The sequence below is a fragment of the Macadamia integrifolia genome, chromosome 14, assembly GCF_013358625.1.
Source record: "Macadamia integrifolia cultivar HAES 741 chromosome 14, SCU_Mint_v3, whole genome shotgun sequence".
NCBI lineage: Eukaryota > Viridiplantae > Streptophyta > Magnoliopsida > Proteales > Proteaceae > Macadamia > Macadamia integrifolia.
Window position 1 is genome coordinate 28,011,596 of NC_056570.1, and position 14,310 is coordinate 28,025,905.

Consider the following 14,310-nt stretch of genomic DNA (forward strand, 5'->3'; position numbering starts at 1 on the left):
AGATCCGACGCAAAAGGTAGGACTGCAAAGTATCTAAGAGGAGGAGGAGGGTGACGAGGGTCCTTTAGTCCTTACTCCTTAAACCCTGTTAGTGTTGTGTGTATTTGCAAGGTACAAGGGACAAAGCTAAGTGGAGACCACCTTAGATGTTTGGGGAGTAACAACCATGTTTGAGCTCTCTCTCTCTCTCTCTCTCTCTCTCTCTCTCTCTCTCTCTCTCTCTCTCTCTCTCCATTGGAGACCACCTTAGATGTTTAGGGACCAACAACAACCATGATCTCTCTCTCTCTCTCATTATAGGTTCCCAGAATCGCATACAGACATTATTCCTCAAAAGTAAGACAGACAGGGTATCACTAATTTAATTTTTTTTATAGTGTGATGACGTCCCTGCTGATCCAAGCAAAGCAATTAATAGACATCTTTCTGCTCGGCCACTCGCTCCCCACTCTATAATTTAATTTGTTCCTTCTAAATCCTGACTAATTAATATTTAACTAAGGGAGATTGGCGTTTTCATGTTTTGGCTCGCATACTTTTTTATTTCTTGATCAGTCAACAAATTTAAACTATAATATTACGAGGAAGTAAAGTACAATTGATTGAGAATTTGAGATTGAATTGATTAAGATGTTTTGAATAAATTAGTAAGAAAAAAAAATGTACTTCAAATCTCTACTGATATTATTTTCAGTCATCTTAAATCCTGATTATATGATTTATCAACTGTAATGAATATTAATGCTAATTTGTCTTATGGACGCGATAAGCGATAAGACGTCCTTGTTATCATATAGTTAAGTTTTCTTGTTCAAGCTCTAGGGGTTTTTTTGGTTCTTTTTTCAACTGATGGTAATTTCGAAGGTAGGGAATTTGGACTAGCTCTCTTTAGTCCTTTTTGAGCACTTTTGTGTGTATTGTTAGATGCTCTTCCAAATTTTTTTCCTGTATATTTTTTAATATTTTAATACAAATCATATTCTAGCGGAAAAAAAAAGGAGTTCACAAAGTTGATCAGGCTAACTTTTTAGAATTATCTAAAATGATGCATATGGAGGTGATGAGCTATTTGCGAATAAGATTTTTAACTCAGTAGTAGGCCGCTAGAGAGTTGGGCTCTAGTGTAAGATTAGGGAAGTGAAGGTCATTATTTCGACCCTCTAACCCCACATCTTCTTGATAAAATAGTAGTAGTTGTTGTTGTAGTATTACAACAAGTTTTCTTGACACAGTAAAGATTGCGATCAAGGATAATAATTCACAAATTCCTTTCATTCGATCAAAATAGTTTGTTTTTTTGTATAATTTATAAAACCATTTTGTTCATTCAGTTTTGTATTTAGGTTGAGTTTTGGCTTTTAGTTTTTTATTTTTTGTTTTAGTCACATCTTTGGATTCCGGGATCGTGTAAGGCAGACTATGTCCCCTCATCTTATTTTCTTCATTTATCTTCTGTTATTAAATATTACAATAAGTGTGGCCCAGTGAACCCATTTGGTGGCTGTCATGGGTCCCTTATCTACCTCCTTGTGAGTCTCTAGGTGGCCCCTCGAGGGGTCTTTCCTGACCTAGTGCCCTCGAACTAACACATAAAAAAAAATGGTGAAAATTTTTTAGCGATATATAACTATGCACAAAGCTATTGATCTACCTTGGGAGTCTTTGTGTAGTGGGATATAAATTCAAATATCCATCATTTTAACAAATGGGAAGGGAGGATTTTATATATGTAATAGAGTCTAATAAAAATCCTGTTGGTTAAAAGGGTAGGAAAAAGAGAAATAGAAAATGCCTTGCATCACTACTTTCTAGATATGAAACAAAGGTATAAATTTAAACCTAAGAACAACAACAATAATCATAACATTATATTAACTAAATGATCGGCTACATGAATTCAATATGGACAACAGAAAAAGAAATAAGGCAACAAGAAAATAGAAGACAATAAGAAAAGATAAAAATTAGCAGTAAAAGCAGAACAACTTCCCATATAGGGGACCTACTACATGGATCTTTGTCTTCCACAAAGGTCTATAAATGGTCATAATAGAATCCAATCTTACCATATGCATATCTTTTCTTACCACTTCACCAATAGTCATTTTAGGCCTGTCTCGACTTCTTCTAGGACCCTCAATATGAATCTGGTTACTTCTCTTGACTGGAGCATCCATAGACCTCCATTGAACATGACTATACCATCTCTACCTAGTCTCATGGAGCATGTCCTGGATCGGAGTGACCCCCACTTTGTTCCCATAGATTTAAACCTAGTTTGTGATCAATTCAGACTAAGTGGTGGTGATTGATAATATTTTTATCCGGACTGACAAAGACTTGGATTAATTAGAGTTAGAAATATTTTGTGGGGTGCTAGAATTTTCTGCCTCCTGCTTCTTAGGGCTAAGTTTCCAAGAAATGAAAAGAAAAATAAAATTTGAATTTAAATGTTGTGGCTCCTTCCCAAGGCCTAGTTTGATAGAGATTTCATATGAAAAGTTACACACATGATTTCATGTGTGTGTGTGACATTCAACTCAAGAAGGTTATGGTTCTGAGTTTGACTTATCTTACCTCCTTGGGGCCGCTAACATGAGGGTGTTTAGTGCTCTTCACTACTATTGGTGAAAGTTAAATGGTTCTCATTCACCCACGTATGACCTGATCCATGAAGTTGTGGGATCAGTATTGGCCTGCGAGACTAGTCATGCTGGAGACTTGGACACCCTTTGTTAGTAAAAAAAAGTGTGTGTGTGTGTGTATGTGTGTGTGCATGTGTGTGTATGTGGTTCTTTGCATGGTTAATGAATATGTGATTTTAACTTCTAAAAATGATAACTTCAAAAGTTTTGATTTGGAGTGGGGATTCTAATTCCATTAAACTGGTGACGGTGAAATGAGACTCTGTGTGTAAACCCAAGGGAGTGGGTTGGGTATCTGCCATCTTGAAGATGTAAATAATCCCATGCTAGCTAAACTGAGCTGGTTTATTAAAATAGACAAATCTGGTTTGGCATCTTTTCTCTATGGTAGGTTATGGATCTTTTAAAAAATATATAGTCTCTTCCTCTATTATGCCAGGTCTTCACAAGGTTTGGGGCCTTGTAAACAGTACTGAGAGATGGATTATCGGCAATGGTCATACTATCAGTTTTTGGCATGATCATTGGCTTGGGAATCAGAGTATACGGGATAAGCTGTCAACTATCCATCCTTCTATCCCAAACTTGAATGCAAAGGTCTTCGATTTCATAGTAGAGGGTCGCTGGGACTTGCCTAAAGTAAATTCAACCGTTATGACCAACATCTTTGCTCGCATTGAAGCTATTCCACTCCCTTCCATTCCAGTGGAAGACAAGAGAGTATGGGCATTGATTGAATTTGGGAATTTCTTTGTTTCATCAGCTTGGGACAAGGTGAGAGAGTCAAAGGCAATAATAGGATGGAGCCGCTTAGTATGGATGAAGAGGCTCCATCCACAGCAATCAATTTTTGGGTGGAGGCTGGTTCATGGTAGATAGCCCACTGATGATATTCTTCCAAAAAGATTCATCCCTTTGGTTTCCAAGTGCTACTTATGTTGCAAAAATGAGGAGCCTGTCCACCATTTATTCTTACATTGTGAATATGCATCTTTTATCTGGACAACTTGTCTTAGCTTTTTCTCTTTGCAATGGGGTGGCTTCCCATCGATTGAGGAGCTATTTTAATGGTGGGGAAGAAAAGTTAGGATGATTCAATGCAGCAAGTTATGGCTTCTGCTAGCAATTATGATTCCATACCACATCTGGGATGAAAGAAATAAAAGGGTATTTGACAGTAAAAAACGCCCCACATCAGCCATATCATCAAACTTTCACAGGTCTTGGTTTGTGTTCTTAATGTACCACTCACTACCTAAGACCTTGAAATGTCTTATTGTAGCCTTTCTACCAAACTAGATTTCATAGGGTGTCTTGCTATATGTGGTCTCAACATACACTATTAGGATTTAAAATGTAACTGCAAGCATACGGATCAGTGTAGCTACGGGTCGAACACAAGGAGAGTAGCCACTTTATTTTTGGCTTCTTTTAATAATACGAAAGTGAACCGATTAATGGTTGTGATCTAATTCTAACTACCATCCTAAAAATATGTATCTAAAATAACGTCCTAACCATTCTTCATCTAAGAATTTAAATATGCAAACCATGCAATTAAAATTAAATAAATAAATAACTGAAAATAAACAACCCACACAATTAAAAAACAATGAAGGAAAAAAAATGCTGGAATAAAAATAAAGTAAAAGAAAGGGAATAAAGCTAGAGAGAGGCTCACAAGTAGGTTTCTCTACTTAGCCTGAGGGATGTATTATAATATGAGTTTCCCTACTTGACCAGAGAGTCACTCTTACAAGGGTTACTCTACTTGGCTTTAGGGAAAGAGAGGCAATTAAAATAAAAACAATAAAATGATGGTTCCATGGCTAAGAGGGGCAAAGCCAACACATACACTAGCCATAAACATTGGGGGAAAGGGAAAGCAATAATGTAACAAATGAAATTAAAATCCTAAATTAAGAAAGAAAGGGTAGTTAGAAGAGGGAACGAGAGGGGGGAGAGAAGAATATTGAAGAAGCCTATCTACCTGAATCAATGCTTGAACTTGAAAGCTTGGGCGATTTGGGATACTGCCAACCCTAAAAACCAGATCTGGAATGAACCAAATCTGAAATTTCTAGGCCTGGAGAAAACAAATCTTGAAAAAAAAATTAACTTGAGAAACAGATGCTCCACAGTTCGTGATCTTGTCACCTAGATCTAAGCCTAGAACTATAACTTAAAAATTACAACTCAATTGCATAAATCATAAACATAAAAGGCTAAATAAAAATAAAAAAGTGCTTGCATTAATTGAAATGAAAAGTTATTACAAAAGTGATTAAAGCAAAAACAAAGAAGAACCAAAACCAAAGAGAGAGAGAGAGAGAGAGAGAGAGAGAGAGAGAGAGAGAGAGAGAGAGAGAGCAACTAAAAAAACTAGAAGAAGAATGAAGTATCTTCCCTCCTCTTACATGAGTTGTATTTATAGGGAATGGGGAGGTAAGATAACAAATTTCTCTTTCCTAAAAGGGAGAAACCCACAATTGGTAGGTGAGATCTTTTGAGATCAAAAGTGATAAGATGGAGGAGAGAGGAGAGAAATAAACTTGGAGAAATTTTCTATAAATTTTTTGCTTATTTTCTTTCCTTTTTTTTATTTATTTTTCTCCCTCTCTTCAAATCGTGCGATGTGGAGGAAAGAGAAGATTTAGACAAGATTTATTTCTCCTTTTTTCTCTTTCCTTTTTTTTTTCTCTTCTTGTGCAAGAAATCCCTTCCACGATTTTCCTTGCTTTAAAGATTTGGACAATCTTCTAATTTGTTTTGGACCATGAGATTCGAACTTAAGACCTCCTAGTGAGCAAGGGAATTTTGCACACTATAGCTCACCAACTACACTAGGTAGTTTTTGTTGGAGAGATATGACGTCCGATAATACATAAGGCCTTTAAAATATAAAACATGTAAAATGAGAGTAAAACCCAACGTAGCTCCATTCTAAATACGTAAAAATACATGTTTTACTACTTAGATTTCACACATAAATGTGCTCATCAGAATTCCCCCACATTTAGACTTTGCTAGTCCTCGAGCAAAACAAAAAGAAAAAAAACTAAAATGTAAATAATAAAAAACCTAACTCACTTTCGTATGAATCACGGTTGCACTTAGCATGTGCAACAAGCCTTTAAACCCCTAGGTCACTCCTAGTGGACGAGTTGTGTCTCGTGGGTGTTTGCAGTTAATATACACCCAAAATTCAGAATAAACAAATATCAACCTTGGCTAAAGGTAAGGGTCATACCGATCAGGAGCAAAGATAATTCCTCTTACAAGGGACCCCCACACTTGAACTTTTATTATCTCATATCAATTCCAGGGACTAGCATATTTCTTAATTTGGAAGTACCTCGTCTCTTTCAAAACATCCTTATCTTAAAACAAAACCACTTGTGAAGAAATAGGGAACCAAGGACTAAGGCGTTGGAGTGTTTTTGACCAAACATGTTCCCAAGCATTAATGATATTTGCACATTTTTTTCTTTTTTCGCTTAATAAACTCTATTCTACTCCATTACTTTTGGCCTAAATGACATGGTGGAGCAAACACCAGACGTCCAAGTTACTATGTAACTTCGCTTGTTGTATATGCCCACATAAATAGTGATACCAAAGTTTTTTTTTTTTAGAAGTTTTCTCCTTAAGAGTTTCGATCAAATCACCATGCTTCCTGAGGCGCAATGCCGTGTCTATTTCTAAGGGAATTAACCCTTACTCTTCTTTATACCACATTTCATACTTCATTTAAAATTATGCATTTGTTAACTCATGCCAAATTAAAAAGAATGTCTCAACTCCAAATTAAGAGTACAAGGAAACCAAAGACTTACATGTGGTCCAATATCATAAAACAGGGGTCTCTTATTTTTCAAAAGAAAGTCCCATCGCAAGACACAACCTTGTTTCTTTCTTCTTAACAGGGTTTTTATACGTTCAAAATGGGTACCTTAATCAAAACTTTTATTTTCGTACATCAAGCAACCGAATGGTATGATCATTAGCCAAAAGCCAAAGTAGAACTTCATCCTTAGCAAGCTCAAAAACAAAACGAAAAACAAACAAAACAAAGTGAAAAAAGCAAAAACTAGTTTCCCTCCCCCACACTTAAGTCATGCAATATCCTTAATGCATGGAAAGAATTAAAAGTGAAGACAATGCAAGGGGGTCATACCTAGTTAAAAGTTAGTCAACAGAGCAAAAAGGTTCATGGAGATCCATGACCTCTTCACTACTAGTAGTAGGAAACTCGAGGAACGATTTTCAAACGCTGACCATTAGCCTTCGAGATTACCCCAGTTCCTAGATTCATAATCTCCACATCCCCATAGGGATATACATTATAAACAATAAATTGGTCATCCCATTGAGATCTAAACTTACCAGGAAAAAGATGTAATCGAGAGTTGTACAATAAGACCTTATCACCAACTGTAAAAGATTTGTGCAGAATGTGCTTGTCATGGAAGGCTTTGATTTTTTTTCCTTGTAAATCCTAGAACTTTCATAGGCATCATTCCTAAGTTCCTCCAACTCAGAGAGTTGGAACCTACGATAAATTCTCGTATCAAACAAATCAAAGTTGAGCTTCTTGATGGTCCAAAAGGCCTTATGCTCCAACTCAACTGGTAAGTGACAGGCTTTTCCATATATCAAAAGGTAGGAGACTGACCAAGGTCGATCTTAAATAAAGTCCAATGGGCCCACAAGGCATCAATGAGCCTAAGGGACCAATCCTTACGGTTGGGATTAACAGTTTTCTACAAGATTTGTTTGATCTGCCTATTAGACACCTCTATTTGACCACTAGTTTGGGGGCGATAAGGGGTAGATAACTTATGGGTGATCCCATACTTTTTCATTAAGGCCTCAAAAGGCCGATTACAAAAATGAGTACCTCTATCACTAATTATTACATGTGATGCACCAAAGCGGAAAAAAATGTTCTCTTTGAGAAACTGGACCACCACTTTGTGGTCATTAGATTTACAAGGTATGGCCTCTATCCATTTAAAAACATAATCAATGACTAAAAGTATGTACGAATTCCCAAAGAAATTAGGGAATGGTCCCATGAAATCGATGTCCCATCCATCAAAGATCTCAACTACCAAAATAGGGTTAAGGGGCATCATGTTTCTTTTATTAATCCGGCCAAAAGACTAACAGGTGGGACAAGCCTTGTAAAAATCAAAAGCATCTCTAAAAAGAGTGGACCAATAAAATCCACATTGGAGAACCTTTGCAGCAGTCTTCTTAGGTCCAAAGTGTCCACCTCATGCATGATCATGGAAAAAAGATAAAAGTGAGTGTTGCTCATGATCAGATACACAACGTCTAATAATTTGATCAGGATAAACTTTAAAAAGGTAAGGACCGTTCCAAAAGAAATGCTTAACTTGGGAAAGAAAACGATACCTATCTTGGGTGGACCAGTGATCCGGAGTCACACCTGAAACTAAGAAGTTGACAATGTCAGCAAACCATGGTTCACTGGACATTGTATGTAACTGTTCATCTAAAAAATTCTCGTTGACTGGAGAATCGACAGTCAAGGAATCGAGAAGCCAGGATTAATGGTCTACAACTAAGTTTTCAACTCCTTTCTTATCCCTAATTTTCAAATCAAACTCTTACAAAAGTAAAACCCACCTAATGAGATGGGCTTTGGCATCCTTCTTCTGAACTAGGCATCTAAGAGCGGAATGATCAGTGTACATCACCACATGTGACCCAACTAAGTAAGATTGAAACTTTTCTAACACAAACACAATAGTTAAAAATTCTTTTTCAGCGGTTGTATAGTTGAGTTGTGCATTATTTAAGGTCCTACTAACATAGTAAATGACAGTGGGCAACTTATTAATCCTTTGACCTAAAATTGCTCATATAGTAAAATCTGAAGCATTACACATCAATTCAAAAGGTTCAGCCCAAACAGATGGTTGAATAATGGGTGCATTGGTCAACTCCTTCTTAAGTTGCTTGAAAGATTCTAGGCACTCTTTAGAAAACTCAAAAGTTTGATCTTTGGAAAGTAATGAAGTGAGAGGTCAAGCTAACTAACTAAAGTTCTTAATAAACCTTCTGTAGAAGCCCGTATGCCCTAGAAAAAATTAGAAGTCCTTAACAGATTAAGGGGGTGGTAAATTATTAATTAAATCCACTTTGGCTCTATCTATCTTAATTCACTCATTAGATATTACATAGCCTAAAACAATACTAGATTTAACCATAAAATGGCATTCCTCCCCATTCAAAACCAAATTCTTAGATGTGCAATTTTTCAAAACTAGGGAAAGATGGTGAAGACACTCAGAATAAAAATTCCCATGAATTGAAAAGTCATCCATAAATACTTCTAAAAATTTTCAAAAAAAATACTGATCATACAACGTTGGAATGTAGCAGGGGCATTACAAAGCCCAAAGGGCATACGCGTATAAGAAAATGTTCCATATGGGCATGTAAAAGTGATCTTATATTGGTCCTCTAAAGCAATTGGGATCTGGTTATAGCCAGAATATCCATCAAGAAAATAATAATATTCATGTCCCGCTAATCACTCTAACATCTGGTCAATGAATGGTAATGGAAAGTGATCCTTCCAGGTTGCCACATTAAGTTTCTTATAGTCTATGCACACTCTCCACTCTAATTGGACGCGGGTTGAAATCAAATTTTTATTGGCATTGAGAACTACAGTAACACCAAACTTCTTTTCTTTTTTTTTGTTAACCAAGGTATCCGGGCCAGCTTACGTGCTCCTCAACTAATCCTAGGGAAGACTAGCACAGTAACCCACCACCATGATCTTCACTTAAATCGCAGATGCACAGATGGAGAATCGAACCTAAGACCATGCGCCTAATCCACACAATCCCTAGTTCGCCCTAACCATCTGGGCAACCCACAGGTGGGTATAGAATAAATAAGAAAACACACACACACACACACACTCACACAATGCATATGACAGGGTTCGATCCCACGACCTCCTCCCCTGGGTGCCGGCTCCACAAGCCGAAGCTACCACCACTAGGCTATCCTAATGTTCGTGCACACACCAAACTTCTTGGGCACTACATGAACTAAGCTTACCCATTGGCTATCAGAAATAGGATAAATTATTCTATGATCCAAGCACTTTAGGATCTTCTTCTTAATGGCTTCTATTATCACTGGGTTAGCTCTTCTTTGGGGTTCCGTCAATGGTTTGGAATCCTCCATAAGATGTAAATGATGTTATACAATAGAAGGGCTTATACTCTTGAAATCAACCATGATCCAACCTAGGGCTTTTTTTTTTTTTTTTTTTGTCTTTTAACACCTTAAGTAATTCCTCTTCCTAGCTAGAAGTCAAATCTGAAGAAATTATTACTGGAAGAGTCTGGTCAAGCCCTAGGAAAGCATACCTCAAATTAGATGAAAACTCCTTAAGATCTAACTTCGGGGGCTCAACCATGGGAGGTTTGGGAATGGAATTGGAAAGGGGTCCTAAAGGCTTCACAGGTGTGTGAAGACTCAAGACTTCAGAAAAGAAATTTTCACTATCATCATCCAACTCATCCATACACTTTTGGAATTCTGAATCAAAATCAATATCAAAGTTGGTAATTAAATCATCAAAAAATTCAGAAAATCCTCAAGCATATTAATCTCTTCTTCCATATGTGGTTATTTGCGTATCCTAAACATGTTAAACTTAACAATTTGGTTGTCAAAAGATAACCTTAGGAAATCATTCCGGCAATTGATTAATGCATTATTAGTAGTCAAGAAGGGTCTTCCTAGAATTATTAGGATCTCATCCTTAGTTTAGAAGGGCTTAGTATCTAACACAATGAAATCAACAGGGAAAATAAAATTTTCCACCTTTAGTAAGACATCCTCAACCATCCCTTTTGGAATCTTAATAGACATATATACCAACTGAAGAGTAGTTCCAGTGCCTTTCAATTCTCCCAATCCTAGTTGCTTGTACACATAGTAAGGTAAATGATTCACACATGTGCCAAAGTAAAGCAAGGCAAGTTCAATGTAGGTGTTGTTTATGACACAAGATATGGTAGGGCTCCTTGGATCCTTATACTTGGCTACTATTGGCTGAGTAATTATAGAACTAATGTTACCTACTAAGAACGCCTTTTTGGGCACACTAGTGATACATTTGTGAGTACACAAATCTTTCAAGACCTTTGCATAGGCGGGAATTTGGGATATGGCATCCAAAAAAGGAATGCTCACTTCTACTTTTTTGAAGACTTTTAAAATTTTATCTATGGAAGTAGTCTTCTTTTTGTTTACCAAGCGAATAGGAAATGGGACAGGATGAACATAAGGGCTATTAGGGATTTGCCTTTTTTTAAAATAATAATTTTTCGTTTTCTCAACCAAATCATCGAAGAATCTTTAGGTTCATCAAACGAACCTAGAACAAGAGGCACACTTGTGTCCTCAACTGAAGGAGAGTTAATAGGAGTAATGGATGAGGAAGATTTAGGAATACTCTGTTGGTACTCTCTATCACTCCTGAGGGCATAAACAATATTACATTGGTTGGAGGACCCTTGTTAGGTCTGACCTTGTACTATATTCAGTGGTGCATTAGTTGGTGCTTGTGAACTAAAAGGCTGATAATGGCCAGGGTTAGGCTCTAGTTAACTGGGTAAAGTTCCTTCTCCTTCTCACGCATAATTGAGACAACTTGGGTGAGTTCTGTCATAAGATTTTGATGGCTTGTCATGAGGAGGGCCATATTTTTTTTCAAGTCACTTATTCTACTTGCCTCTCCAGTGTTGGTAAACCCAGGGGATTGTTGACAAGATGATGGGAGAGGGACCCTAAGAAAACTAGCCTAAGGTCCTACATTTGGCGTAGGAAAAGTATTTGGGAAAAATATTGTTGTGCAAAGGGAGGCCTTTAGGGTCTAGGTTGACCTTGATTATGAAAATTGGAAGGCCTTGCTTGGTTGCCCTGATTCTAGGAGAAATTTGGGTGTTTTCTCCATCCTGGATTGTAGATGTTACTATATGGATTATTCTGGCATAAGTCATTAATACTAGCATTAGAAGTGCCCCCAAAGGTGTTGGGGCATTCTTCTATGATATGTCCAGGGGACTGGCACCAAGCACACAACTTAACCAAATTGAATGATGATGGCTCTCTAGGAACAATAGCCTCAATCCTGGTGATTAGGCTATCCAAATGGGCTTCCTTGGCTACTATTCCATCCACAAAATTTCTTTTTCCTCCTATGGTTCTTTCATTCTCTTAAGTTGATTCCCACTCACGGGTTTCGTCAGCTAAGTCAAGTAAGAACTTCCATGTGATTCCTTCATCTGTAAAGGATGTGAATCCCTTAGGGCACATAGACTCTATCATTTGTTTAGTTGGGTAATCAATACCCTAATAGATTATTTGACATAAATTTCATAAGTCTAAGCCATGGTGAGGGCATTCTTAGAGTAGATCCTTGAATCTGTTCATGAGTTTGAAAAATGACTCACTAGGCTTTTGCCCAAATTGAAGGATTTCACTTCTAAGTTTATTGGTCTTGTGAGTTGGGAAAAAAAATTTAAGGAAGGCAACTGTGAATTTCACCCATGTAGTGATGGAATTTGTGGGTAACTCATACAACTACTTCTTAGCTTGGTCTTTTAATGCAAAAGTGATAAACCTAAGCTTAACAGCATCATCAAAAAGTTGTTGGATCTTAATTAGAACACATACCTCTTCAAATTCCCTTAGAAATAGATATGCATCCTCAGAGGTCAGCTCATGGAAGTGGGGTAACATAGTGATGTATTGAGATTTTAGCTCAAAATTATTGCCCTGGCTTGTGGTAGAATTATACAGGAAGGTTGGGCTTCTCTAGCAGGGTAGAACTTATTTTTTAGAGATTTAGGTGGAGGGTTTTGTCGTTGGTCTCTCATATTGAAAGGTTTTAACGAGAGAAAATGTCACACCCCGTTCACACAGAACCGGGCCAGTGACTGGGTTAACACCGGTTAACCCAAACCTGCCAGGATCATCTGATACAGTATTCCACCACAGCATACACACAACTAAAAAGTACTCATCAGTTCAGCAGAAGACTTGGTTTACCTGTGAATATTCCCATAATACTTGATACCCAAATTGTAATACAATAGTTAAGTATATATGGGCCTGAAGGCATGATATTTACACAAAAAGAATACAATTCACATATCAAGTACACAAAAGGAATCATCAAAAATCAGAGAGTCAGCTCAGCTCGGTATTAGAAGTAGGGCTCAGCTCGGTATCAAAAGGTAGAGCTCAACTCGGTATCAAGACAAGGCTCAACTCGGTATCAGGAGGTAGAGCTCAGCTCGACATCAAAACTGTGGTCTTGCAGCACAACCCTCGCACGAGTAATCCGTGTCGTGCTGTAATTCCTCGGGGACCCACCAATCCTCTTCAGGGAACTCAACCGTGGGGCCCGACCTATGCTCTTCAGACGGATGACCTGTAAAATCATTTAAAAGAGGTGCACACGTGGGATGAGCTCACTAGCTCAGTAAGTGGAAAGAAGGATCACATAGCAGTCCACACAACAAATCACAACCATATGCACTATATGTCATGCAATACATTTTAAAATCACGTCCACCTAAGTAACATTACTAAGTCTTTGGTTTAGTGCTACTACAGCCACAGTGCGCGTATACTCTGGGTACGAGCCGCGAACTCCATCCCGCGATACGCCCATAGGGCTGTCGGAGAAGGCCCACCATGAGTACTCGAAAAGTAAAACATGCCGACCACCGGCTCTCAACATAAAATAAATGACAGAAATTAAATGTGCTAACTCCAGCAATTTAAAAGCAGTACAATTGGCCCTCTTGAATATACCACCGGGGTTGGTGACTGTCCTAATGACCAGCTGGGCGTAATGTCTAACCGCCACAGTGACTTGACAACCGCGACCATTGCTTCCCCCCAAATGGTAACCCAACACCTTAACCCCTGTTGGGAAGGGTCGTAGCACGGGAAGATGATAATCCTAAACCGCATACTCCTATATGATAATAGTACGATTATGTAGTGCCATCGCGTCTCATACCACGGGCCACCAATGCACTCGTTTCTAATCCGACTACGACATTTAGTTTATCAATGCATCATACACAATGATATCAACATTCATCACATAAGCATATCATCACTTGGCATTTAGAAAATAAACACAGCATCCATAGCATAACAATGTGAGGATGACCAATCTACATAGCATTTTCATGATGACATGGCTAGTCTAGATACAATTAAATGAATTCCAAACGTCCTCTCCCCACTTACCTGTAGTGTACAAGGACTCACGCTCGATACGGGTGAGATCCGGTGCGAGAAACGTAAGATTTGGTGAACCTATCATGAGTGAGCGGGGTTAGCATTTCGCTACTTTGGAATCAATTAACAAGATCCAATGACAAAATCATGTTTAGAATCCTAAACAAAGGTCGCACGTCTGTTTTGGGTCCAATCGGACGTAAAAATCACGTTGTGAGCCTCTCGGGTGTGTCGGACAGCCCACCTGTCTGACCCACCAGTCAGACCCACCGGTCCTAATCAGCAGGTAGGTCGGCCCACCGATTGACCCATCGGTCGGCCCGCTGGTCTGGCTCACCAGTTGGGC

At 38.1% G+C, this 14,310-nt stretch overlaps 1 non-coding gene across 1 annotated transcript; it reads left to right on the plus strand.

Annotated features, from left to right (window-relative positions):
* The first annotated feature begins 12,090 nt into the window (after positions 1 to 12,090).
* Positions 12,091 to 12,197, plus strand: LOC122062287. The gene has a single exon (XR_006134906.1). It is a non-coding gene; the product is annotated as a small nucleolar RNA R71 (small nucleolar RNA).
* The last annotated feature ends 2,113 nt before the right edge of the window (positions 12,198 to 14,310 follow it).